Source organism: Salmo salar, chromosome ssa11 (genome assembly GCF_905237065.1).
Source record: "Salmo salar chromosome ssa11, Ssal_v3.1, whole genome shotgun sequence".
Classification (NCBI taxonomy): domain Eukaryota; kingdom Metazoa; phylum Chordata; class Actinopteri; order Salmoniformes; family Salmonidae; genus Salmo; species Salmo salar.
The window spans coordinates 25,694,317-25,721,884 of NC_059452.1; positions in this window are offsets into that span (position 1 = coordinate 25,694,317).

The window sequence follows — 27,568 nt, forward strand, 5'->3', positions numbered from 1 at the left end:
CTCAGGAGTTTTTCAATGTGTCTTCACTTTTTAAATATGTTATTTGTGTGCTATTGTCATATGAATAAATAAGAAATAACAAAGAAATAATAATGATAATAACCGAATAACATTTGATTATTAACAACAATTAAACAATATAAAGAACAATTTGGAAAGGATTTTTGATTGAAAACTATGTCTCATTTCTCTCCATGCACTACACTCCCTGTGTTCTTCCATTCATCATGTTGATTCATTGATGATGATGAGGAGGAGATCACCCGGTCATGGCTCAGTTCAGACCAGTCTGGTAACGTATACCCACCCATACATCAGCAAAGCATAATGTGTCAAAAGGCAAGATTGTGTTACATTTGTCATTAATGATTCATTAATGCCCTCTTTATTAATTCATAATCGTTTGCGGAGTTTGGTCTTAATTGCTTGGTATGATTTCGACTTGGATCACAGCCAGCCATCAATTAATTCAACAGCTATTATAATATGACACAGTGCAAACGGTTTGAGCAGAAAAACGAAAGGAAATGAGTGAGTGACGTCTGTAAATCAGGCCTATTCCCTATATAGTGCACTACTTTTCCCAGGGCCCATACGGAAAAGGGTGCACAACACAGGTAAAAGGGTTGCCATTTGGAAGGCAGACCTTATTTCAGTGGTGAAGAGAGGCTTGTTCTTATTTATTTGTGACTGGAGAGAAGAGGAGGAGGGATCTGACAGGAGGACCGTCTGAATGACATCAGCCTGGGTATAAAGACTAGAGACCAGCTCTTTATCATAGTGACAACACCTCCACTACATACCACTGTCTGCTCTGCAACACTAACCTGTGTGTGTGTGTGTGTGTGTGTGTGTGTGTGTGTGTGTGTGTGTGTGTGTGTGTGTGTGTGTGTGTGTGTGTGTGTGTGTGTGTGTGTGTGTGTGTGTGTGTGTGTGTGTGTGTGTGCGGAGTGCGCCTATCTGTGTGTGTTTGAGCCTGTGTGTGTTTGAGCCTGTGTGTGTGTGTGTGTTTGAGCCTGTGTGTGTTTGAGCCTGTGTGTGTGTGTTTGAGCCTGTGTGTGTGTGTGTGTGTGTGTGTGTGTGTGTGTGTGTGTGTGTGTGTGTGTGTGTGTGTGTGTGTGTGTGTGTGTGTGTGTGTGTGTGTGAGCCTGTGTGTGTGTTTGAGCCTGTGTGTGTGTTTGAGCCTGTGTGTGTGTGTGTGTGTGTGTTTGAGCCTGTGTGTGTGTGTGTGTGTGTGTGTGTGTGTGTGTGTGTGTGTGTGTGTGTGTGTGTGTGTGTGTGTGTGTGTCGAGCCTGTGTGTGTGTTTGAGCCTGTGTGTGTGTTTGAGCCTGTGTGTGTGTGTGTGTGTGTTTGAGCCTGTGTGTGTGTGTGTTTGAGCCTGTGTGTGTGTGTGTTTGAGCCTGTGTGTGTGTGTGTGTGTGTGTGTGTGTGTGTGTGTGTGTGTGTGTGTGTGTGTGTGTGTGTGTGTGTGTGTGTGTGTGTGTGTGTGTGTGTGTGTGTGTTTGAGCCTGTGTGTGTGTTTGAGCCTGTGTGTGTGTGTGTGTGTGTGTGTGTGTGTGTGTGTGTGTGTGTGTGTGTGTGTGTGTGTGTGTGTGTGTGTGTGTGTGTGTGTGTGTGTGTGTGTGTGTGTGTGTGTGTGTGTGTGTGTGTGTGTGTGTGTGTGTGTGTGTGTGTGTGTGTGTGTGTGTGTGTGTGTGTGTGTGTGTGTGTGTGCGGAGTGCGCCTATCTGTGTGTGTTTGAGCCTGTGTGTGTTTGAGCCTGTGTGTGTTTGAGCCCGTGTGTGTGTGTGTGTTTGAGCCTGTGTGTGTTTGAGCCTGTGTGTTTGAGCCTGTGTGTGTGTGTTTGCCTGTGTGTGTGTGTGTGTGTGTGTGTGTGTGTGTGTGTGTGTGTGTGTGTGTGTGTGTGTGTGTGTGTGTGTGTGTGTGTTTGAGCCTGTGTGTGTGTGTTTGAGCCTGTGTGTGTGTTTGAGCCTGTGTGTGTGTGTGTTTGAGCCTGTGTGTGTGTGTGTGTGTGTGTGTGTGTGTGTGTTGAGCCTGTGTGTGTGTGTTTGAGCCTGTGTGTGTGTGTGTGTGTGTGTGTGTGTGTGTGTGTGTGTGTGTGTGTGTGTGTGTGTGTGTGTGTGTGTGTGTGTGTGTGTGTTGAGCCTGTGTGTGTGTTTGAGCCTGTGTGTGTGTTTGAGCCTGTGTGTGTGTGTTTGAGCCTGTGTGTGTGTGTGTGTGTGTGTGTTTTGAGCCTGTGTGTGTGTGTTTGAGCCTGTGTGTGTGTGTTTGAGCCTGTGTGTGTGTGTTTGAGCCTGTGTGTGTGTGTGTGTGTGTGTGTGTGTGTTTGAGCCTGTGTGTGTGTGTTTGAGCCTGTGTGTGTGTGTTTGAGCCTGTGTGTGTGTGTTTGAGCCTGTGTGTGTGTGTGTGTGTGTGTGTGTGTGTGTGTGTGTGTTTGAGCCTGTGTGTGTGTTTGAGCCTGTGTGTGTTTGAGCCTGTGTGTGTGTGTGTGTGTTTGAGCCTGTGTGTGTTTTTGAGCCCGTGTGTGTGTTTGAGCCTGTGTGTGTGTTTGAGCCTGTGTGTGTGTGTGTGTGTGTGTTTGAGCCTGTGTGTGTGTGTGTTTGAGCCTGTGTGTGTGTGTGTGTGTTTGAGCCTATGTGTGTGTGTTTGAGCCTGTGTGTGTGTTTGAGCCCGTGTGTGTGTTTGAGCCTGTGTGTGTGTTTGAGCCTGTGTGTGTGTTTGAGCCTGTGTGTGTGTTTGAGCCTGTGTGTGTGTTTGAGCCTGTGTGTGTGTGTGTTTGAGCCTGTGTGTGTGTTTGAGCCTGTGTGTGTGTGTGTGTGTGTGTGTGTGTGTGTGTGTGTGTGTGTGTGTGTGTGTGTGTGTGTGTGTTTGAGCCTGTGTGTGTGTGTGTGTGTGTGTGTGTGTGTGTGTGTGTGTGTGTGTTTGAGCCTGTGTGTGTGTTTGAGCCCGTGTGTGTGTTTGAGCCCGTGTGTGTGTTTGAGCCTGTGTGTGTGTTTGAGCCTGTGCTTGAGCCTATGTGTGTGTGTGTGTGTGTGTGTGTGTGTGTGTGTGTGTGAGCCCCTCTCCTCTCCACCTGTTGGGTCTGGGTGCTCCTGGGATGTGTTTTTCCTGCTGGCAGAACTAAACCAGGCGTAACGGCACTATCAATGTTTAAGAGACACTGACATGCTTTATTCATTCCTCCTTTACTCGCTGCATTGTCTCTGACATACATATGTTATCATTATAACTGCCCTGAATAAATCATACTGAGAAATAGTCTTCTTTCACAAGATGAATTAAACAGAGGCTTTTGGGGGGGAAAGCACATTAGTCACAATCCTTTCAACAATCCAGTCTTACAGGATTTGTTATAACAATCAGAGACAGCCTTCAGAGACAGAGCTGTTGAACGTAATGTGCTGTGTAGTTCACTACAGTCTCAATTCAAACACTCTCTTTGGACTCACTCTGGATACCATAATGTTTCAATTTAGAGCACATACTGAGACTGTCCCAAGCCGTTACATTTATCAGGAGCTGAATTATCTGCTAGAAACTTTTAAAGCACCACTGCACAATACAGAGATAATAGTCTGGATGGAACAACATGTTCTCTGGTTATGTATGCCTTTCTGACTCCATTTAGTGTGTGTAGTGAAGGTTGGGTGTAGCTGAGTTGCCCAGGACTAAAGAAAGCCCTGGAGGCCCCAGAGTAGTAGAAACACATATTGCTGCTGTTTGGCAGCTACACACAGTGGGAGAGTGATGGCGGAGTTGTTACAGCTTTGTGAGAATGCATTCCATTAGCACTAACACACTGATGGGTCCAGTTAGCGTGTCGAAATCCAGCAGGGATCCACACACACTGTGACACACACACACCACACACTTATCTTTAATTAAAGCGACGTCGCTGCCTTAACGAGGCGGATGTCACAAGCATTTTCTTTCGTCGCTCTCTCGATTTTTTTCACTCGCCTTTCTGAAAACGTGCATTGACTGATTGCCAATCCAGTTTCACTTTACTCCTATTACACTGTCTTAATTGTTGCCTCTCAATGTGTAGTGCTCCTCGTATAGCGACTCTCTACTGGTGTGAAACATTGCATAGTCTCAGCTGTACTATCCTGACTGTTGCGGAACAAATATTAGTAATGATGAAAAATAATTTGTGGGAATTTCTGTAGCCTCGTTTTTTCTCCTTCTAAACATGTATCTGGAGTGTAGGCTGTGTGGTACGGCAGTATTAAGATGTATACAGGACTAATTACTGATTAGTATCACAGCATTGAGCAGCCCAGTCATTCAGCAGCCCTCCCTGTAATCTTATCAGTGTTTAATAAGTGTCACTGCATCACATCCCATCCTCCCTCCTCCCTCGCTCCCATTCCTGAGCACAGCTACCCTGCCCCGTTAGCTTTAGGACGCGCACCCGCCCGCTCACTTACCGGGAGAGGGGGAGAAGAAAGAGACACACTGTACGTGCACACTCCCCGCTCTTTAAAGAGAGCTGCTTTGAGCACATCACTTAAATGTAATTTAGTGTTTTATTTGAGATTTATTCAGAAATAAGCATAGCATTATAAACAAAGCATGCTTTCCCTGTACGTTCCAATAAAGCGAGCGCATTTCACGGCGCTCCTGACAACTCCGACTTCAAAAAGGCCAACGTGGGGCGATGAACGCAAGGATAAGGAAGGTAGAGCATAACGATTAGCATGGTACTCTGCTTATCTCTGTCTACTGTAGATGTGCCTATGTCTATATGCATAGCAGACAGCAGCAGTATCCCATCACCCAGGCTAATTAACTCCTTCCCCTTTAAACAACAAAGTGGCGTCTACTTCAAACCGTTCTGTCATATCGAACGGAAATAAATACCTTATGAGTATTTATAATGAAAAGGAATTTTGAAGGTAACGATGACATTGTTATATCTCCACATTTGGAAAATCCTGGTTACTCTGCCCTTAGTATGGAAATGTCTGGGGTGGTAGTTCAGGGATTGGTTTGGGTGGTAGGCCTAAATGTTGTGTTAAACACAGTGATATGGAAATGTCTGGGGTGGTAGTTCAGGGATTGGTTTGGGTGGTAGGCCTAAATGTTGTGTTAAACACAGTGATATGGAAATGTCTGGGGTGGTAGTTCAGGGATTGGTTTGGGTGGTAGGCCTAAATGTTGTGTTAAACACAGTGATATGGAAATGTCTGGGGTGGTAGTTCAGGGATTGGTTTGGGTGGTAGGCCTAAATGTTGTGTTAAACACAGTGATATGGAAATGTCTGGGGTGGTAGTTCAGGGATTGGTTTGGGTGGTAGGCCTAAATGTTGGGTTAAACACAGTGATATGGAAATGGTCTGGGGTGGTAGTTCAGGGATTGGTTTGGGTGGTAGGCCTAAATGTTGTGTTAAACACAGTGATATGGAAATGTCTGGGGTGGTAGTTCAGGGATTGGTTTGGGTGGTAGGCCTAAATGTTGTGTTAAACACAGTGATATGGAAATGTCTGGGGTGGTAGTTCAGGGATTGGTTTGGGTGGTAGACCTAAATGTTGTGTTAAACACAGTGATATGGAAATATCTGGGGTGGTAGTTCAGGGATTGGTTTGGGTGGTAGGCCTAAATGTTGTGCTCAACACAGTTATATGGTGTGATACACATAGGTCTTGGTGTTGTAATGGAAATCTTTACATTATGTGGTCAGAGAGCACACTGAGTATACAAACATTAAGAACACCTGCTCTTTCCATGACATAGACTGACCAGGTGAATCCAGGTGAAAGCTATGATCCCTTATTGATCATAGCTAAATCCGCTTAAATCATTGGGGGGGTGGGGTCTTAATATTTGGTACACTCAATGTATGTTTTATATACAGCCTGCTGCAGCCATACACTGATTAAAAATAAATGCAGAAAAACTATGAGAATGTTGAAACGATTGGAGGGACAGTAGAGTACAGGAGTACAGCATACCACCTTCAGGACACAGAGGGAAACTGCACAGCACTTCGTTTCTCACCAGGTTTCTTTGTCCTCTTTCGGATAGTGTCTGTGCACCTGGTTTGGTTTATGGCTTTTCTTCTGACCACTGTGATATGACCAGTGTTCATCACTACAAATTAGAGATGGCAGCCTCAAAGTCATAACGTTGAACCCACAAGGAAACATACTGTACACACAAACAATCAGATATACTGCCTTATACTGTACAAACACATTAAGACATACCAACCCCTGTCCCCACCCCTATGACCCCCATACACAAACACACACACACACACACACACACACACACACACACACACACACACACACACACACACACACACACACACACACACACACACACACACACACACACACACACACACACACACACACAGGTGGGGCTGGTTTGTCTTTGTCTTGAGGCTCCAGTCCAGTCTCAACCAGCAGCAGGTAAAGTTTCTGCAAATGATGGCCTGAGGGCAGTCTTTGCTGCTCAGAGTTCAATGCTGTTTGAAGCCCTCTGACTGAAATGTATATATTCCCAGGATCACTCGTTGAGTTCGTTTTTTCCATTAACCCATTGATACTACCTGCATTGCACAGGCATTTACATGAAACATTGATTCTCCCTGACACTTTCTATATGTTAGAATTGGAGAAGTGCTCTGCATTGTCTCCATACTGAGGGACTACCTCTTCTAATGTTGTTCTCGGTTTTCATCATTGAAAGGTACTTTGTTCAGTGCTCCCTCCACTATTGACATTTTTATGGATATAAATGAATGTTTGATTTAATTGTGATGACAATATCAGTGCATTCTTTAATGCATGGGTGATGTTTAGTTGCCAGGAATCAATAATGATGGTCCTATTTCTAAAGTTTCTGTCCTAGCTAAAATATTAGAATTCTCAGCTAAGATCTCTGTTATCGTTGAAATGTATTGTAAATGTACATCCGTCGGGTTTTAGACCAGGTCATAGCACTAACTCTGCTGCATTCCTAGTTATGAATTATGTGGTTAACTGTATGGAAAGAAGGCAACATTGTGCTGCCCTCTTCAATGACCTGTCAAAGGCTTTCGATACTGTTGATACTGCTTTCCTCAATTGGCCTAGACCAGGCTGCATGTAACAGGTTAAAAATTACTTGACAGATAGAATTCAATGTTTACAGTTTTTCCCAATTGCTAAAACACAATTTTGCAAACTAGGCTGGTTTTATGAAAATACTTAACACAATTCACAAAACCACACACCCAAACTGCAAAATACCTCATATAACCTGCAAAATGAAGCACTGCAACCAAAACGACATATAGCATTATCAAAATTAAACGTTTGCCCGAAATGGCACACACTTCATTCATATTACCAGATTTTTGTCTAACCAACTACACACTGTTGGGCATAATGAAAAGCACTCTCATCTTTAGTATGCTATGCTATAATACTAAAATAGTTCAAACAGATGCACAGAAATATTTGCAGATACACACACGCTGTTGAAACATTAATTTTTTTTTTTTTCTTCACCAAACAAGTCAGTGCAACATATGCACAGCAGATATATTTACATTGGACTGAACAAAAATATGCTCATAAAAAAACAGTAAACTGAAAAAGAAAATTGCAGAAAAAATGTGCTGAAAAAATATATTAAAAAAAAGAGGCAAGAAAAATAATTAGTCAGCATCTTGCTGCACAGCTGGGTCTGGCCACAACGCCTCGTCCACATCACAGGCAATATCTTCCCTTGCCAGACATCGAGGGAAGAAGCGCCATGAGTGCCTTATCCATCCCTGAATCGCACCCACATCAATCTCATCACATGCCTCTTCCATAGCCTGCACAAGAGGCATGCGCACAAAGGGCTGCCGGTCGTATACCTTCCACCGCCATTCCGAAAAGAACTCTTCTATGGGGTTCAGAAATGGTGAGTATGGTGGGAGGTGTGTGTTAGCAATTGGAAAAAACTGTATCTACTGATGGTGTTAAATCAAGTTTCCTGGATATTACGAAACATGTCCCGCAGGGGTCCTTTCTGGGTCTTGTACTTTTACTGTTTACTTAAACAATGTCGACTTGTCTGTAAAAAAATGTAACCTGCAGTTGTATGCCAGATAGTGTTGTGTATGCTATTGCCCCCATAGTTGACCAGGCTCTATCTCAACTACACTTAGCCTTTGCCATTTTATTACAGAAAAACTTTATTGACCTGAAATTAGTACTGAATGCAGGTAAATCTAAGTATATGTTGTTCTCTAGAGCACATAAGAACAACTCTTAGGATTTGAGCATACTGTATGTGTACTTTGGATTGTGTCCATATAGATCATGTCCCTGCTTACAAATATATAGACATCTGGATAGATGAAAAGTTGACTTATTGTTGAGTTAGTTAAGAAGCTGAGAATTAAAATTGTCTTCTTCTATAGAAATAGCTAGGTCCTGCGTCTCGCTAAAAATTAGTTAATCAACGTTCCTATCAGTCCTAGGCTATGGTGACAGCATTTATATGAACGCAGCTACCACTTCATTAAAGCCTTTTGATTCAGTTTTATCATAACGCTTTATTACGTGTGACAATTTTTGTACTCATCACTTCAGTCTCTACCAGAAAGTTGGTTGGCTCTCTTTGATGTCACGTACAGTGCATTCGGAAAGTATTCAGAACCCTTGACTTTTTCCACATTTTGTTATGTTTGTTGCCTTATTCTAAAATGGATTAAATTGTTTTTTTCCTCTCACCAATCTACACACAATACCCCATATTGACAAAGCAAAAACATTATTTTTTAAACTTTTGTATTCAGACCCTTTACTCAGTACTTTGTTGAAGCACCTTTGGCAGCGATTACAGCCTCAAGTACAAGCTTGGCACACTTGTATTTGGGGAGTTTCTCCCATTCTTCTCTGCAGATCCTCTCAAGCTCTGTCAGGTCGGATGGGGAGTGTCGCTGCACAGCCATTTTCATTTCTCTCCAGAGATGTTCGATCGGGTTCAAGTCCGGGCTCTGGCTGGGCCATTCAATGACATTCAGAGACGTCTCGGTCTGCCCAATGTATCACATGTCTCTGAATGTCATTGAATGGCCCAGCCATGGCCAATGGCCCAACTTGAACCTGATCGAACATCTCTGGACAGAAATGAAAATAGCTGTGCAGCAACACTCCCCAAAGCCACTCCTCCATTTTTTGGCTGTGTGCTTAGGGTCATTGTCCTGTTGAAAGGTGAACCTTCGGCCCAGTCTGAGGTCCTGAGCGCTCTGGAGCAGGTTTTCATCCAGGAGCTCTCTGTACTTCGCTCTGTTCATCTTTCCCTCAATGCTGACTAGTCTCCCAGTCCCTGCCACTGAAAAACATCCCCACTGCATGATGCTGCCACCACCATGCTTCACCTTAGGGATGATGCCAGGTTTCCTCCAGACGTGACACTTGGTATTCAGGCTAGAGAGTAGAATCTTGGTTTCATCAGACCAGAAAATCTTGTTTCTCATAGTCTGAGAGTCCTTTGGGTGCCTTTTCAAATCAAATCAAATGTTATTGGTCACATACACGTGTTTAGCAAATGTTATTGCGGGTGTGGCGAAATGCTTGTGTTTCTAGCTCTGACAGTGCAGTAATATCTAACAAGTAATATCTAACAATTTCACAACATATACTCAATACATACAAATCTAAGTAAAGGAATGGAATTAAGAATATTAAAATAAATGGTTGAGCAATGTCAGAGCGGCATAGACTAAGATACAGTAAAATAGAATAGAATACAGTATATACATATGAGATGAGTAATGCAAAAATGTAAACATTATTAAAGTGACCAGTGTTCCATTTATTAAAGTGGCCAGTGATTTCAAGTCTATGTAAATAGGCAGCAGCCTCTAATGTGCTAGTAATGGCTATTTAACAGTCTTATGGCCTTGAGATAGAAGCTGTTTTTCAGTCTCTCGGTCCCAGCTTTGATGCACCTGTACTGACCTCGCCTTCTGGATGATAACAGGGTGAACAGGCAGTGGCTCGGGTGATTGTTGTCCTTGATGATCTTTTTGGCCTTCCTGTGACATTGGGTGCTGTAGGTGTCCTGGAGGGTAGTTTGCCCCAGGTGATACATTGGGCAGACCGCACCACCCTCTGGAGAGCCTTGCGGTTGCGGGCGGTGCAGTTGCCATACCAGGAGGTGATACAGCCCGACAGGATGCTCTCAATTGGGCATCTGTAAAAGTTTGTGAGTGTTTTAGGTGCCAAGACAAATTTCTTCAGCCTCCTAAGGTTGAAGAGGCACTATTGCGCCTTCTTCACCACACTGTCTGTGTGGGTGGACCATTTCAGTTTGTCAGTGATGTGTACCGAGGAACTTGAAGCTTTCCACCTTCTCCACTGTGGTCCCGTCGATGTGGGTTGGGGAGTGTACCCTCTGCTGTTTCCTGAAGTCCACGATCATCTCCTTTGTTTTGTTGACGTTGATTGAGAGGTTATTTTTCTGGCACCACACTCCCATGACCTCACCTCCTCCCTGTAGGCTGTCTCATCATTGTTGGTAATCAAGCCCACTACTGTTGTGTTGTCTGCAAACTTGATGATGGAGTTGGAGGCGAGCTTGGCCACGCAGTCATGGATGAACAGGGAGTACAGGAGGGGGCTGAGCATGCACCCTTGTGGGGCCCCAGTGCTGAGGTTCAGCGGAGTGGAGGTGTTGTTTCCTACCTTCATCACTTGGGGGTGGCCCGTCAGGAAGTCCAGGACCCAGTTGCACAGGGCGGGGTTCAGACCCAGGGCCTCGAGCTAAATGATGAGCTTGTGGGTACTATGGTGTTGAATGCTGAGCTATAGTCAATGAACAGCATTCTTACATAGGTATTCTTGTGCAGTGCGATGGCGATTGCATCGTCTGTGGATCTATTGGGGTGGTGAGTAAATTGAAGTGGTTCTAGGGTGACAGGTAAGGTAGAGGTGATATGATGATATGACAGAAGTGAGTGCTACGGGGCGATAGTCATTTAGTTCAGTTACCTTTGCTTTCTTGTGTACAGGAACAATGGTGGCCATCTTGAAGCATGTGGGGACAGCAGACTGGGATAGGGAGAGATTGAATATGTCCATAAACACACCAGCTAGCTGGTCTGCGCATGCTCTGAGGACGCGGCATAGGATGCCATCTGGGCCGGCAGCCTTGCGAGGCTTAACACGCTTAAATGTCTTCCTCACATCGGCCATGGAGAAGGAGAGCCCACAGTCCTTGGTAGCAGGCCGCGTCGGTGGCACTGTGTTATCCTCAAAGAGGGCGAAGCTTATCCGGAAGCAAGACGTCGGTGTCCACGAAGTGGCTGGTTTTCCTTTTGTAGTCCGTGATTGTCTATAGACCCTGCCACATACGTCTCGTGTCTGAGCCATTGAATTGCGACTCCACTCTGTCTCTATAATGATGTTTTGCCTGTTTAATTGCCTTGCGGAGGGAATAACTACACTGTTTGTATTCTGTCATATTCCCAGTCACCTTGACATGGTTCAATGCGATGGTTTGCACTTTCTGTGTTGCGTGAATGCTGCCATCTATCCACGGTTTCTGTTTAGGGTAGGTTTTAATAGTCACAGTGGGTACAACATCTCCTATACACTTCCTGATAAACTCAGTCACCGTATCAGTATATTCGTTTATGTTATTACCGGAGGCTACCCGGAACATATCCCAGTCCGCATGTTTAAAGTGTGGATTCCGATTGGTCAGACCAGCGTTGAATAGTCCTTAGCACGGGTACTTCCTGTTTGAGTTTCTGCCTATAGGAAAGCAGGAGCAAAATGGACTTGTGGTCAGATTTCCCGAAAAGAGGGCGGGGGAGGGCCTTGTAGGCATCCCGGAAGTTGGAGTAGGTCAAGTGTTTTAGCAGCACAAGTTCTACAGTCAATGTGTTGATAGAACTTCGTCAACCTTTTTCTCAAATTTGCTTTGTTAAAATTCCCAGCTATAATAATTACGGCCTCAGGATATTTGGTTTCCAGTTTGCATAAAGTCCAGTGAAGTTCTTTGAGGGCCGTTGTGCTATCGGCTTGAGGGGGAATATACACGGTTGTGACTATAACCGAAGAGAATTCTCTTGGGAGATAATACGGTCGGCATTTGATTGTGAGGTATTCTAGGTTGAACAAAAGGACTTGAGTTCCTGTATGTTATCACAATCACACCATGAGCCGTTAATCATGAAATATACATCCCCGCCCTTCTTCTTCCCGGAGAGATATTAATTCCTATCTGCGCGATGAACTGAAAACCCAACTGGCTGGACGGACTCAGACAGTATATCCTGAGAGAGCCATGTTTCTGTGAAAGAGTATGTTACAATCCCTGATGTCTCTCTGGAAAGAAATCCTCGCCTTGAGCTCGTCAACTTTATTATCCAGAGACTGAACATTAGCGAGTAATATACTCAGAAGCGGTGGGTGGTGGGCGCGCCTCCTAAGTCGGACAAGAAGACCACTCCGAGTACCTCTCCTCTGCCGACTGTGTTTTGGGTCGGCCTCCAGAATCAGTTCAATTGCCCTGCAGGGAGTGAACAAAGGATCCGATTCGGGAAAGTTGTATTCCTGGTCATAATGCTGGTAGTGCTGGTGAGTTACCGCCACTCTGAATTCCAATAGTTCTTACAGCGGCTGTATGTAATAACACAAAACATTTTCTTGGCTAATAATTTAAGAAATAAAACAAAAAAAACGAAATACTGCAAAGATTCCTAAAAGCTAGAAGCACAGCAGCCCTCTCTGTCAGCGCCAATATCAGTTGGAAAACTCCAAGCAGGCTGTCATGAGCCTTTTACTGAGGAGTGGCTTCTGTCTGGCTCTACCATGATGGCCTAATTGGTGGAGTGCTGCAGAGATGGTTGTCTTTCTGGACGGTTCTACCATCTCCACAGAGGAACTCTGGAGCTCTGTCAGGGCGACCATCAAGTTCTTGGTCACCTCGCTGACCAAGGCCCTTCTCCTCCGATTTCTCAGTTTGGCCGGGTGGCCAGCTCTAGGAAGAGTCTTGGTGGTTCCAAACTTCTTCCATTTAAGAATGATGGAGGGCACTGTGTTCTTGGGGACCTTCAATGCTGCAGACATTTTTTGCTCCCCTTCCCCCGTTAGGTGCCTCGACACAATGCTGTTTCTGTGCTCTATGTACAATTCCTTCGACCTCATGGCTTGGTTTTTGCTCTGATATGCACTGTCAACAGTGGAACCTTGTGTGCCTTTCCAAATCATGTCCAATCAATTGAATGTACCACAGGTGGACCCCAATCAAGTTGTAGAAACATCTCAAGGATGATCAATGGAAACAGGATGCACCTGGGCTCATTTTCGAGTCTCATAGCAAAGGGTGTGAATACTTCGGTAAATAAGGTATTTCTATTTTTTATGTTTAATACATTATAAAAAATTCTAAAAAACAGTTTTTTGCCTCTGTTATTATGGGCTATTGTGTGTAGATTGATGAGGAAAACAATTTATTGAATACCTTTTAGAATAAGGCTGTAATGTAACAAAATGTGGGAAAAGGCAAGGGGTCTGAATACGTTCCGAATGCACTGTAGAGTGATACATTGCTATGTTTTCATTTATAAAGCCCTTTTACAAAAAGTCTCACTGTACCTAACATCATTACTAAATTTTAGACATATGAGTTACCACACCTGGTCTCAGGGATGGCTAACTCTGGAAATTCCTTTGGTCTCTACAGAGTTAGGTAAATCAGCTTTTAGTTTTTTTGTACCTTATATGTTTGTTTTTTATGAATGTGTTTTTCTTTCTTTCTTTCTGCTTGCATTTTGTATTTATATTTTGATGTGTGTGTTTTCTGTAATTTATGTTATTAAGTTTACATAGTGAAAAACATAATATATATTTTTATGGACTGTATATAGTATAGTTATACTGTTAATGCATTATTAACTTTTTGTTTTTGCTGTACCAATACTGTAAATATACACGTGTGTCTCCCTATGTGTTTTCTTGTGTGTATTTATGTAATATATGTCTGTGGTTGTGTGTTTGAAGAAATAGCACCAGTCTGTCTGTATACGTGTGTGTTGTTGCGCCAGTGTGTTTGTGTGCGCGTCTGTCTGTGTGTCTGCCTGTGTGTGTGTGTGTGTCTAGGGTAGAGAGTGGGGGGTCGAAGGAGGTAGGCTGATGATCTCGGGCTGATTTCTCCCTCTAAGTGTGCAAGATCTGCTTGGCATGCTCTGTGTCTCCCCTCTCGCTGCTATAGGCTCTGCTGGCTATAGCTTGTGGCGCTCCCGGTGGAGCAGGCTCTTTCCACTAACAAAATGCAAAATACAAAATTAATAAAAACACCCTTTGAAACTGACAAACATGCCTCAGGCAAATATCGGCCCGCCGGCTGCTTAAAATTTAATCAGTATTTTTATTTATTTATTTAATTTCCACGGCCATGCTCATCTTTTTAATAACACACTGCAGAGACTGTCTATGTATAAAGTTTCCCTCTGTCAAGAATGACATGTTTAATGGTTCCTGTCAGTTCATGGATTCTCACTCCCCGGGGGGCTGCTAGCTAATAAAATAAGCATGTTTGTTTTATCTCTTAACCTTAGTCCTTGCCCTTTTCTAAGATATGTTTGCTCTTTGGTCCTCTCCTCTGCCTAATGAATGCCTCCCTGTACATGATCATATCAGAAGAAACAGTACACTTGCAAAGCTATACTCAGATATGCCCAAAATCAATATTACAGCCTTGTTAGAATTGTCTTACATTGTGTTTTAGTGTATATTCAGGACGAACAGGAGTGACTAAGATGGTAGGATTGTTGACAGTGGAAAGCAAACAGAGCGTAGCTCAATCCCCAGATCTCTGCCAAACTGCTGTAATATTCATGCTCTCATTCATAATTTAATTATATTAACACGACTTGCAGTGTTGGCCATGACAGTCAAACTCTCATCTGGGTGTCAATCACTACTAGAACACTATCCTAAAGCCAGGAGTAGTGCAACAAAGACAGAAAGACAGCATCAGGAAATGTTTGAGCAAGTTGATGTGTCCCCCCCAAATCAGCAAGATCATGAGTGAATGGAATAACGTAATAGTACTTTTAAGTATTTCCATGTCCAGTCACATCACCACATAATACGGTACATGAGCACACATGAGTACACTTCAGAATCTGAACTGTAGGTCTCGTTAACAATAAAATCACTAATGATTATATGTGAAGCAGCCTTTTTATGTAATGGCTTCATTTAAAGAAAAATAGATCTTCTGAAACAACCAATATATATATTTTTTTATTTCCTCTTTTGTACTGTGCATTACACATAAACCGCCTAGCCTCTTGTCCTTACACATAAGTGCATCTCTCTTTGAGATAAATTCCGCATGGCAGGTTTTTCTCCTCCGTGTAAAAAGCTTCCAGTTTTGTGCTACTTCCTCCTCTTCCACAGTAACTTTCTTAGTTATTAATTGAGATGATGTTAGTCAATGCTTTCAGCGGAAAAGTAGCCCAAGACAAGACATACTTGAAGTTCTGAGGCATAAATATTAACGATCAATATATTATGCATATTATTCTTTAAATACCACATCAAATGTGCTTTTTGTGAGTAAATCTTAATTTTGCATATGCTTTTAAGTAATATACATAAAATAATAATTGCCATTAAATTGATGGCAGAGGCAGCTTTGGTGCTGTCAATCAAACTGCCGCAAATCCACTACCATTTCTGTCTCTCATCACTTCTGGCTGTCTGGGCATCATTGTTCGCTCAGAATCAGCAGTTCCTCTCTGGCACTTTAACTCTGGAACACAGTCAGAGCAGGTTAGAGACATCATCCAAAGTAATGTAGCCTATATTCCAACAAAAAGTTAACTGCAATTTTCAAGCAATGCAATATTCACCAGTGTTGAAAAGGGTATAGACTGGAGGATAAAAATAGACATTTTCTGCACTGGTGATACTTGAGTAGTTACAGTATGTCTCTATGATTCAGTATAGACAAGAACCCAAGCTGTGTTTCTGTGGCTTTCTTACTCTCCTGTCCTTAATCCAACAGCCTCCTGGTTCAGGTTGACATGCAGGGCCTCAGAACAATGTTGTGTGCATCCAGACCATTCAGAGCAAAGAGAGACACTTTCTGACTTGAGCAGGTTTATAATCAAACAGTATAAAACACGGCCCTGTGGCCCTCTGGGAGGAGTAGCACAATGACAGGCACACAGAATGGTAAATGATAGCCAGGAGATACCACAGCACAGCAACGCTCATGTTTCCTGTGTTTGCCAAAGCCCCTGTTCACCCATGGAGGCTCAAAGCCTCCCAAACAGCCTGCTAATCCACGCTAACGTCTCTTAACAGGAGGGGAACACCCGCTCCCTGCTCCGCACCCCTCCTGTAGCTCAGCCATGGAAGTCTTTAAGGGGAGGATGGCTTTGATGTGAGCAATTTCTAAGACTAATTATACAAACAGGATAATAACAATGAAGAGTGTGAGCTGTCTGTCTGTTTACCCTCCCTCTGTTTACATCCGCGGCAGCTCCTTGAGCCATACACGCACGCACGCACGCACGCACGCACGCACGCACGCACACACACACACACACACACACACACACACACACACACACACACACACACACACACACACACACACACACACACACACACGCGCAGAGCTAATTCTCAGTTGTTTCTTTCTGCAAATCATAACAACAACAAACAACAATAAAAGCCTGACATCAAGGAGAGAAATCATTATGCGTAGTTAAAAAATCCTAAAAGGCATAATGTCTCTGTTCTGACTTCCTCCTTACTGGCTTCTTCCTGGATTTAGTTGATAAGGATGTTGGAGTTCTGCATAGCTGCAGGACAATGCTAGTATTATCATGCCAACACTGTCCCGTGGGTAATAGATCTGGTTGTTTTCTTGTTGATACTGTATGTGCTCTGTGGTTGATACTCATATGCTCTGTGGTTCATCAGCTAAATTGGCTCTCATGTCATTATTTCCTCTCCAAGGTGTAGGTGGTTGGTTGATTGTACTGGGACTCGGGTCAGATCTGTTGGAAGTTCTTCTTTCACTTTTAAAGGTCTCGATTGAAAGGTCTGAGATAATAAGCTCTTTCTCTCTCTGACGTTTGTTTGAATTCTTGTAAAGAAAACAAAACCTCAGATGTACTTTGAAAAGTCAGGAAAACGGTAGTGAATATTTTATTTGAAACATAGCTTTTTTTGTCCAACTGACTAGGAATGGATGGCATGTATCCACCCTTCATTTAGTGGCTAGCTATTCAATGTTTATTTCGCTGCATGCATTAGCAGCACATTCATTTTGGAATCACAGCACTCTTCCGATCCAAATAATGAGCCTCCTCTCAGCTCTCCTCTCAGCTCTCCTCTCCGCTCTCCTCTCAGCTCTCCTCTCAGCTCTCCTCTCCGCTCTCCTCTCAGCTCTCCTCTCAGCTCTCCTCTCAGCTCTCCTCTCCGCTCTCCTCTCAGCTCTCTTCTCAGCTCTCCTCTCAGCTCTCCTCTCCGCTCTCCTCTCAGCTCTCCTCTCAGCTCTCCTCCCATCTCTCCTCTCAGCTCTCCTCTCCGCTCCCCTCTCAGCTCTCCTCTCAGCTCTCCTCTCCGCTCTCCTCTCAGCTCTCCTCTCAGCTCTCCTCTCCGCTCTCCTCTCAGCTCTCCTCTCAGCTCTCCTCTCCGCTCTCCTCTCAGCTCTCCTCTCAGCTCTCCTCTCCGCTCTCCTCTCAGCTCTCCTCTCAGCTCTCCTCTCCGCTCTCCTCTCAGCTCTCCTCTCAGCTCTCCTCCCATCTCTTCTCTCAGCTCTCCTCTCCGCTCTCCTCTCAGCTCTCCTCTCAGCTCTCCTCTCCGCTCTCCTCCCATCTCTCCTCTCAGCTCTCCTCTCAGCTCTCCTCTCAGCTCTCCTCTCAGCTCTCCTCCCATCTCTCCTCTCAGCTCTCCTCTTCGCTCTCCTCTCAGCTCTCCTCCCATCTCTTCTCTCAGCTCTCCTCTCCGCTCTCCTCTCAGCTCTCCTCTCAGCTCTCCTCTCAGCTCTCCTCCCATCTCTCCTCTCAGCTCTCCTCTCAGCTCTCCTCTCAGCTCCCCCAGAGTGCCCGTACCATGCCAGGGTAAAAGTACAGATGTACAGGGGCATATTCGGTTGTCCACGCCAATTTTTACACATTTTGTGTGAATGCCTATTCCATTAAAATCACACAATTCTGTCATCAAAGTTCACATTTGAAACTGAAAACCGGTGTAGCCTCAACCAATGACACACCCAGTCCCAATATCAGCTACATTTGTGTGATTTGTCCAGTTCATGTACAGTGCCATATCCTATCGTACTTCACTTACAAAATGGAAAAAATGAAGTGATGTGGGATGAAACCAAGTGAAGTTGATGGGTCCCAGATGGGTCAGATACAGTTCGGTCTTTATTTTCTATACAGAACTACACATCATTGGTATCATTGGCTGTTTGGAGTTGAGCAAACTGAGTTGTGACGGACTGCCTTTGCCAGGCATTGTAGGATCCCACTTGGAGGCCAGATGAAGATCAAACAGCCTAAAGAACTGCAGGAAAACTCCATACCCAGAGAAAGCTATACCCAGAGAGAGAGAGAGAGAGAGAGAGAGAGACTGCAGCCCCTAGTGGGTCTGCCACTCATCTGTGTCTGTGTCTGCCTGCAGTCCTTTCCCCTCCCTGAAGACGAGTGGTCCTTAAGATCTCATCTGTTGTGAAATGCTAAAAGGCCCTAAGATACCAGGATGACAGACCATGAGAAAAGCAGCATCAGAAGATAACACTGGTTTCTCTTCTTGTTTTCTGGTCTATAGAAGACATCTCCAGTCACGAGAGAGGCCGGAGGGGGAATTAATGAAGTTTGAGAAGTTGCAGTTTGGAAAGCTTATACATACATGTGTTTAGTGTGTCCCCACTTGCTCCTCCTAAGACAAACAAGGACATCTGATGTCTATATGTGCAAACAATTTCCTAAAGTGACTCACACTCACATTGTACTGTAAGCCCCAGTTCAGGTCAATCTCCATTAGTATTGTCTTTTTAAAGGCCATTGTTTGGATGGAGCTGTCTTGAGCCTAATGATGATAGCCGACCCGTCATGATGAGGACATTCCGCTGTAGCCTCCAGGGCAGCACTTCCATCCCGCTTTGGCTGCTCTCCACCTTGCAAATGTCTTTAAAATGCCAGTGTTTTACAGTGGAGCTGTGTGTGTAAATCAGGGGCTGGACCATGCCTCCTCTCGGGGCCTGTCCTCACTGTTCCAACTGTCCCAGCTGGGTCCTTTGTAGTGGTACTGTATATCTTCCATTCTAGACCCTGCACTGGAAGTGACCCACACCAGCTAACATCTTAATTCAATCTTTAGGATCCTGTTAAACCCCTTTATTGGGCGGGAGAAATATGGGTTTGTTCTGAAGCCAGGAAGTTCACCAACCTCCCTTTGCTGCATTCCCTCTGCAGAGCCACACACACAACATATTGTATCCATTTTTAGGGGCTTTTGTTGTGTGTGTTTTGCCATAAACACTCATCATTACTATAGTTGTTTAGGCTCTGGGTCTAAACCCCCACCAGCTCTGCTCTGGGTAGGATGGTTAATGCATCCCAATCCTCCCAGGCTTCACAGCCCCCTGCAATGCCTCAGCTGAGAAATGCCATTACAGACCATAATGAAGAATGAAATCAGTTACACCATCACAGCCACACATGGCCAACATTTAATTTGCACAACTGAAGGTCAGCCTGAATGTTTTTCAGACGATGTTTGTGATCCTGGTGTACAGTATTTGGTTATAAATTAAATCTCTGGGATGATTCTGCATGAACAGTATGTAGTTATCAAAGAAAATTCTCCCCTTCCAAAAAGGAAAGGGCGTACAATGTTTCATAAACTTGTGTGTAATGTATGAACGATGTGTGTCTTTACCAACAAGCAGGGAATTGACAAAGGAAACTGATAAGTCATTCAGATTGAAATGAGGTGTGGTGAAAAGGCTGTTTTATTATCCGCTGCCATACTGTCACACAATGTACAATTAGTCCTCATACATCACAATGCTCCCAAGTAAGACAGAGCACAAGTGTTGCTCCAATTTGCGGATCATTTAGTCTTTTCACACGCGTTTCGCCTTTGATAAAACAGCAGGAATCAAAGCTGGAGGAAGATGAAAACAGAGAGAGAGGGAAAAAAGTCATGCAAATGACTTTTGTTATTGCGCTGTGATTTTTATTTGAATTGTAAGTGATCATTCTGCCTTTTAGTTACAGCTGTCAGCCCTCATTAATGTGCATTATAAATTGCATCAAAGTGCATAAGGCTGCGTGTGATTAATTTATACAGCAGCACTTCATATAGGAGGGAGATGTGCAGGTGTAGCAGGAAGCCTCCTAGCTGCTTAGAGAAGCCTAATGGTTTAGGTTGGGTGGCACTCAGGCTCCTTAACACTCCGTATGCTGTGTGTCAGAGCTCTGGCATGTGACAGTCACACAAGCCCTATCTCCATATCTCTCCCAAGATCTGGAGAGAATTATACGCTCATATGCATCCACTAACATGCTGACCAACGTAATCCACAAAATCATTTTTTCCTTCCTCAATGAGAATCAGTCATGGCCTGATTAGAGTCATTGAGTGATTACCATTTTTAACCTCATGTCATTTCCAATCAACATCTGTAACCAAGGAAAAGTCGGTGTATTAATCTTGATTCTGGTCTGTTAGATTTCAGACCTGCCCACACTAAAAAATATATGTAGTTTACTATAGAATACTATAGTACTTACTAGATAATGATATAGTATTCTGTAGTAAACAGTAGTAAACTGTAGTATACTGTAGAATGCTATAATACACTTTGTAGTATCCCTCAATCATGTGTAGTACTTACTATATAATTTTGTAGGTCTGCTATTTTTTAACCTGTCCTCATCCCCCCCATCTATTTACACTGTAGACCTAATGGCAGTTTTTAACAGTGGTTTAATTTCTTAATTTGTTGTGAAACAGGTAATAAAAAGTTGTGTTTTAATTGGCTCTGTACAGCACTAATGGCTGAGGTTTGTTTTTGTGTACAGGGGAGGAGGGCTTACACGTTAGCCTGTTTGGATGCTCATTATCAAACATTATACTCCTCTACTTCACTGATATTGTTAACCTGTACTGAAGCATGTCTATATCTTACCTTACCATTATGCTGTACGGACACAACCCTGAATCATGCACTTCAGCTGCTCTCAAATGTCTGCTCAATGTCTTGGTGATGAGTATGTTGGTGAAAGCTGATGTCTGCTGCCTCTCTTGATGCACAACAATGCAGGCATGTTTCAATACAGACACTAATGTATACTAATTAAAAGGAGCCAGCGAAGAGCCTCTTGAATTGTTATCAGTAGTTGCATTTTTCAACATGAACACTATCCTTCATCAGACTAATGCTCTGGTCCTTTTCATTATATTTCAAAAATATATATATAAATACACATTTTTTAAATTTGGGATGATGGCTTATAGAACTTTATTTTCAATAGAACAGAGAATACTGAAAATATCAATGGTCACTCATTTTGCACTCCTAATGGCCTTGTGTACTCATAGGAGCAGATCAATATAATTCAACCATATTGTGTATATAAAGTATTAAGCTGTAGTTTGGGCATCTCAGCGTGATAGATGTGGAGGTCTCCCTGTGTTGTCCTCTGATTAAACCCTGTCTCTTCTATCGCTCCTATTCAGCAACACCAACCCATTTCCTCCTCTGAGGCCTCTCAGAAAGCAGGAGGGATTCAAACAAACATGTCAAAAACCCTTTCAACAAAGACCAGGGTTCACCATCTCATGTCTGGGTTAGTTTGGGCCCTGTTCCAGCCTGTTTAAAACAGAGGGGCATTGTTGCTTCCCATTTATCTGAAACAGAATAAGCAGCAACCCCTTTCCCTCTACCTCCCAGTCCCTGCACACCCAGCCCATTCTTGTTACATTAAAGGAGAACCTGTGAATGTGCTCTCAGAAGCCTAAAGAGTGAGATGTTTTCGGCTAACATCAAGCCGCTAATGATTTTAATGAGAGCTCCTTCTAGATTCATATTTTTTTCATAGAGTACATCACACAGTAAAACAAAATCAATAAGTAACATTAATTAGAGGCCTTTTAGAGGTCTTCTGCTGCATTTTCTTCTCTTTTTCCCCTCTGCCTTGCCAGATGAGCGGCGCTGTGCTGATTTTAAACCAAATTATTTGACATTTAGATGCAATAGGAGCTGAGGAAAACAGGACCAAACACAGGGACAGTTTTTGACAGGTCTTTGTCACACAGGAGAGAAGAAAGGGACTGGCTGTGAGATGCTACTTTGAAGCGCCGGAAATTTGTAATGAAAAATTTAAGCGACAAGAGAGAAGAGGAGGGAGGGGTTTAGGGGGGCAAGCGTAGCCATTCATTTGGCTCTGCATACATTAGGGGGTGTAATTCAAAGGTTTTGCTATGTGTTTTTGTAATTTTGGCTCTAATAAATATCTTAGAGAATTGCTTTGATATTCCAAGATTGTCTGTGTGGCGGGTGGGCATCCATGAAGAGAGAAGGGGGGATAATCAGCTGCCTCCTGGCACTAATGGGAAGGTCATTGCTCTCTAATTATCACAGGCAGCTAGGCCTCAGCCCTTCAAAGGGCCCCAGGAACACACCCGCGCACAGACAATGCTATCTCTCTGAGGGCGCGCACACACACATGCACCCACACACACTGATTCTACTTAGATGTATTTTATTTAACTTTTATTTTAACAGGGAGCCATAGAAAATGTATAATTGCATTGCACTAGATACTGTTTCTCATCAACTATTGCCTTGCACATCATTGATGTCTGCTTGACTTGTTTAGCATTTTGTCATCACTCATATTTTGATTAAAGTTGTTTTCATTTGTCTCTTACTTCAATCCTTGCTTCAGAAAAAAAATGTATTCATAGCATGTTTTTTAAATTATTAGTATACCTTTGAAATGCAAAATAAGCGTGAAGTTTTGCCTATCACAGCCATTAAACTATGTAAATGTTTGAAAGTTATGATTGGCCTCATGGTGAAATCCCTGAGCAGTTTCCTTCCTCTCCGGCAACTGAGTTAGGAAGGATGCCTGTATCGATGCAGTGACTAGGTTTATTGATACACCATGAAAAGTGTAATTAACAGCTTCACCATGCTCAAAGGGAAATTCCATGTCTTTTTTTATTTTTATCCGTCTACCAATAGGTGCACTTCTTTGCGAGGCAATGGAAAACCTCCCTGGTTTTTGTGGTTGAATCTATGTTTGAAATTCACTGCTCAACTGAGGGATTTTTAAAATGTATTTCACCTTTATTTAACCAGGTAGGCTACATGAGAACAAGTTCTCATTTACAACTGCGACCTGGCCAAGATAAAGCAAAGCAGTTCGACACATACAACAACACAGAGTTACACATGGAATAAAGTAAGATAAGGATAAGGGAGGTAAGGCAATAAATAGGTAATGGTGGCGAAATAATTACAATAAAGCAATTAAACACTGAAGTGATAGAGGTGCAGAAGATGAATGTGCAAGTAGAGTTATTGGGGTGCAAAGGAGAAAGATAAATAAATAAATACAGTGTAGGGATGAGGTAGTTGGATGGGCTATTTACAGATGGGCTATGTACAGGTGCAGTGATCTGTGAGCTGCTCTGACAGCTGGTGCTTAAAGTTAGTGAGGGAGATGTGAGTCTCCAGCTTCAGTGATTTTTGCAGTTCGTTCCAGTCATTGGCAGCAGAGAACTGGAAGGAAAGGCGTCCAAAAGGAATTGGCTTAGGGGGTGACCAGTGAAATATACCTGCTGGAGCGCGTGCTACTGGTGGGTGCTGCTATGGTGACCAGTGAGCAGAGATAAGGCGGGGCTTTACCTAGCAGAGACTTGTAGATGACCTGGAGCCAGTGGGTTTGGCAACGATTATGAAGCGAGAGCCAGCCAACGAGAGCGTACAGGTCGCAGTGGTGGGTAGTATATGGGGCTTTGGTGACAAAATGGATGGCACTGTGATAGACTGCATCCAATTTGTTGAGTAGAGTGTTGGAGGCTATTTTGTAAATGACATCGCCGAAATCGAGGATCGGTAGGATGCTCAGTTTTACGAGGGTATGTTTGACAGCATGAGTGAAGGATGCTTTGTTGCGAAATAGGAAGCCGATTCTAGATTTAATTTTGGATTGGAGATGCTTAATGTGAGACTGGAAGGAGAGTTTACAGTCTAACCAGACAACTAGGTATTTGTAGCTGTCCACATATTCTAAGTCAGAACCGTCCAGAGTAGTGATACTGGACGGGCGGGCAGGTGAGGACAGCAATCGGTTGAAGAGCATGCATTTAGTTTTACTTGCATTTAAGAGCAGTTGGAGGGCAAGGAAGGAGAGTTGTATGGCATTGAAGCTCGTCTGGAGGTTAGTCAACACAGTGTCCAAAGAAGGGCCAGAGGTATACAGAAGGGTGTCGTCTGAGTAGAGGTGGATCAGAGAATCACCAGCCGCAAGAGCTGCATCATTGATGTATACAGAGAAGAGAGTCGGCCCGAGAATTAAACCCTGTGGCATCCCCATAGAGACTGCCAGAGGTCCAGACAACAGGCCCTCTGATTTTAAGCACTGAACTCTATCAGAGAAGTAGTTGGTGAACCAGGCGAGGCAGTCATTTGAGAAACCAAGGCTGTTGAGTCTGCCGATAAGAATGTGGTGATTGACAGAGTCGAAAGCTTTGGCCAGGTCGATGAATACGGCTGCACAGTACTGTCTCTTATCGATGGCGGTTATGATATTGTTTAGGACCTTGAGCGTGGCTGAGGTGCACCCATGACCAGCTCTGAAACCAGAGTGCATTGCGGAGAAGGTACGGTGGGATTCGAAATGGTCGGTAATCTGTTTGTTAACTTGGCTTTCGAAGACCTTAGAAAGGCAGGGAAGGATAGATGTAGGTCTGTAGCAGTTTGGGTCTAGAGTGTCTCCCCCTTTGAAGAGGCGGATGACCGAGGCAGCTTTCCAATCTTTGGGAATCTCAGATGATACGAAAGAGAGTTTGAACAGGCTAGTAATAGGGATTGCAAAAATTTCGGCAGATAATTTTAGAAAGAGAGGGTCCAGATTGTCTAGCCCAGCTGATATTTATGGGTCCAGATTTTGCAGCTCTTTCAGAACATGAGAAATGGGGAGGCTTGGGCTAGTTGCTGTGGGGGGTGCAGGCCTCAATTATAGTGGATTTATCGGTGGTGACATTGTTTCCTAGCCTCAGTGCAGTGGGCAGCTGGGAGGAGGTGCTCTTATTCTCCATGGACTTTATAGTGTCCCAGAACTTTTTTGAGTTTGTGCTACAGGATGCAAATTTCTGCTTGAAAAAGCTAGCCTTAGCTTTCCTATCTGCCTGTGTATATTGGTTCCTAACTTCCCTGAAAAGTTGCATATCACGGGGGCTATTCGATGCTAATGCAGTACGCCACAGAATGTTTTTGTGCTGGTCAAGGGCAGTCAGGTCTGGAGTGAACCAAGGGCTATGTCTATTCCTGGTTCTAAATTTCTTGAATGGGGCATGCTTATTTAAGATTGTGAGGAAGGCACTTTTAAAGAAATACCAGGCATCCTCTACTGATGGGATGAGGTCAATATCCTTCCAGGATATCCGGGCCAGGTCGATTAGAAAGGCCTGCTCGCTGAAGTGCTTTAGGGAGCGTTTGCTTTTGTTACTTCTAGGCTGGACTACTGCAATACTCTACTTTCCGGCTACCCGGATAAAGCACTAAACAAACTTCAGTTAGTGCTAAATACGGCTGCTAGAATCCTGACTAGAACCAAAAAATGTTATCATATTATTCCAGTGCTAGCCTCCCTACACTGGCTTCCTGTTAAGGCAAGGGCTGATTTCAAGGTTTTACTGCTAACCTACAAAGCATTACATGGGCTTGCTCCTACCTATCTTTACGATTTGGTCCTGCCGTACATACCTACACGTACGCTACGGTCACAAGACGCAGGCCTCCTAATTGTCCCTAGAATTTCTAAGCAAACGGCTGGAGGTAGGGCTTTCTCCTATAGAGCTCCATTTTTATGGAATGGTCTGCCTACCAATGTGAAAGACGCAGACTCAGTCTCAACCTTAAAGTCTTTACTGAAGACTTATCTCTTCAGTAGGTCCTATGATTAAGTATAGTCTGGCCCAGGAGTGTGAAGGTGAACGGAAAGGCTGGAGCAACGAACCGCCCTTGCTGTCTCTGCCTTGCCGGTCCCCCTCTTTCCACTGGGATTCTCTGCCTCTAACCCTTTTACAGGGGCTGAGTCACTGGCTTACTGGTGTTCTTCCATGCCGTCCATGGGAGGGGTGCGTCACTTGAGTGGGTTGAGTCACTGACGTGGTCTTCCTGTCTGGGTTGGCGCCCCCCCTTGGGTTGTGCCATGGCGGAGATCGTTGTGGGCTATACTCGGCCTTGTCTTAGGACGGTAAGTTGGTGGTTGGAGACATCCCTCTAGTGGTGTGGTGGCTGTGCTTTGGCAAAGTGGGTGGGGTTATATCCTGCCTGTTTGGCCCTGTCCGGGGGTATCATCGGATGGGGCCACAGTGTCTTCTGATCCCTCCTGTCTCAGCCTCCAGTATTTATGCTGCAGTAGTTTATGTGTCGGGGGGCTAGGGTCAGTCTGTTACATCTGGAGTATTTCTCTTGTCTTATCCGGTGTCCTGTGTGAATTTAAATATGCTCTCTCTAATTCTCTCTTTCTCTCTTTCTGTCTTTCTCTCGGAGGACCTGAGTCCTAGGACCATGCCTCAGGACTACCTGGTATGATGACTCCTTGCTGTCCCCAGTCCACCTGGCCATGCTGCTGCTCCAGTTTCAACTGTTCTGCCTGCGGCTATGGAACCCTGACCTGTTCACCGGACGTGCTTGTTGCACCCTCGACAACTACTATGATTATTATTATTTGACCATGCTGGTCATTTATGAACATTTTAACATCTTGACCATGTTCTGTTATAATATCCACCCGGCACAGCCAGAAGAGGACTGGCCACCCCTCATAGCCTGGTTCCTCTCTAGGTTTCTTCCTAGGTTTTTGGCCTTTCTAGGGAGTTTTTCCTAGGGAGTTTTTGTTAGCCACCGTGCTTCTTTCACATGCATTGCTTGCTGTTTGGGGTTTTAGGCTGGGTTTCTATACAGCACTTTGAGATATCAGCTGATGTACGAAGGGCTATATAAATAAATTTGATTTGATTTGATGAGGGGTGTTCGTTTGACCGCAGAACCATTAGAGATGCAGGCAATGAGGCAGTGATAGCTGAGATCTAGGTTGAAGACAGCAGAGGTGTATTTGGAGGGCAAGTTGGTTAGGATGATATCAATGAGGGTGCCCGTGTTTACGGATTTGAGGTTGTACCTGGTAGGTCCATTGATCATTTGAGTGAGATTAAGGGCATCAAGCTTAGATTGTAGGATGTGTTAAATCCCAGTTTAGGTCACCTAGCAGCACGAGCTCTGAAGATAGATAATTGTATGTGTGCGGTATAGAGATGAGGTAGTCATTTAAAAATAATGTTAAACACTATT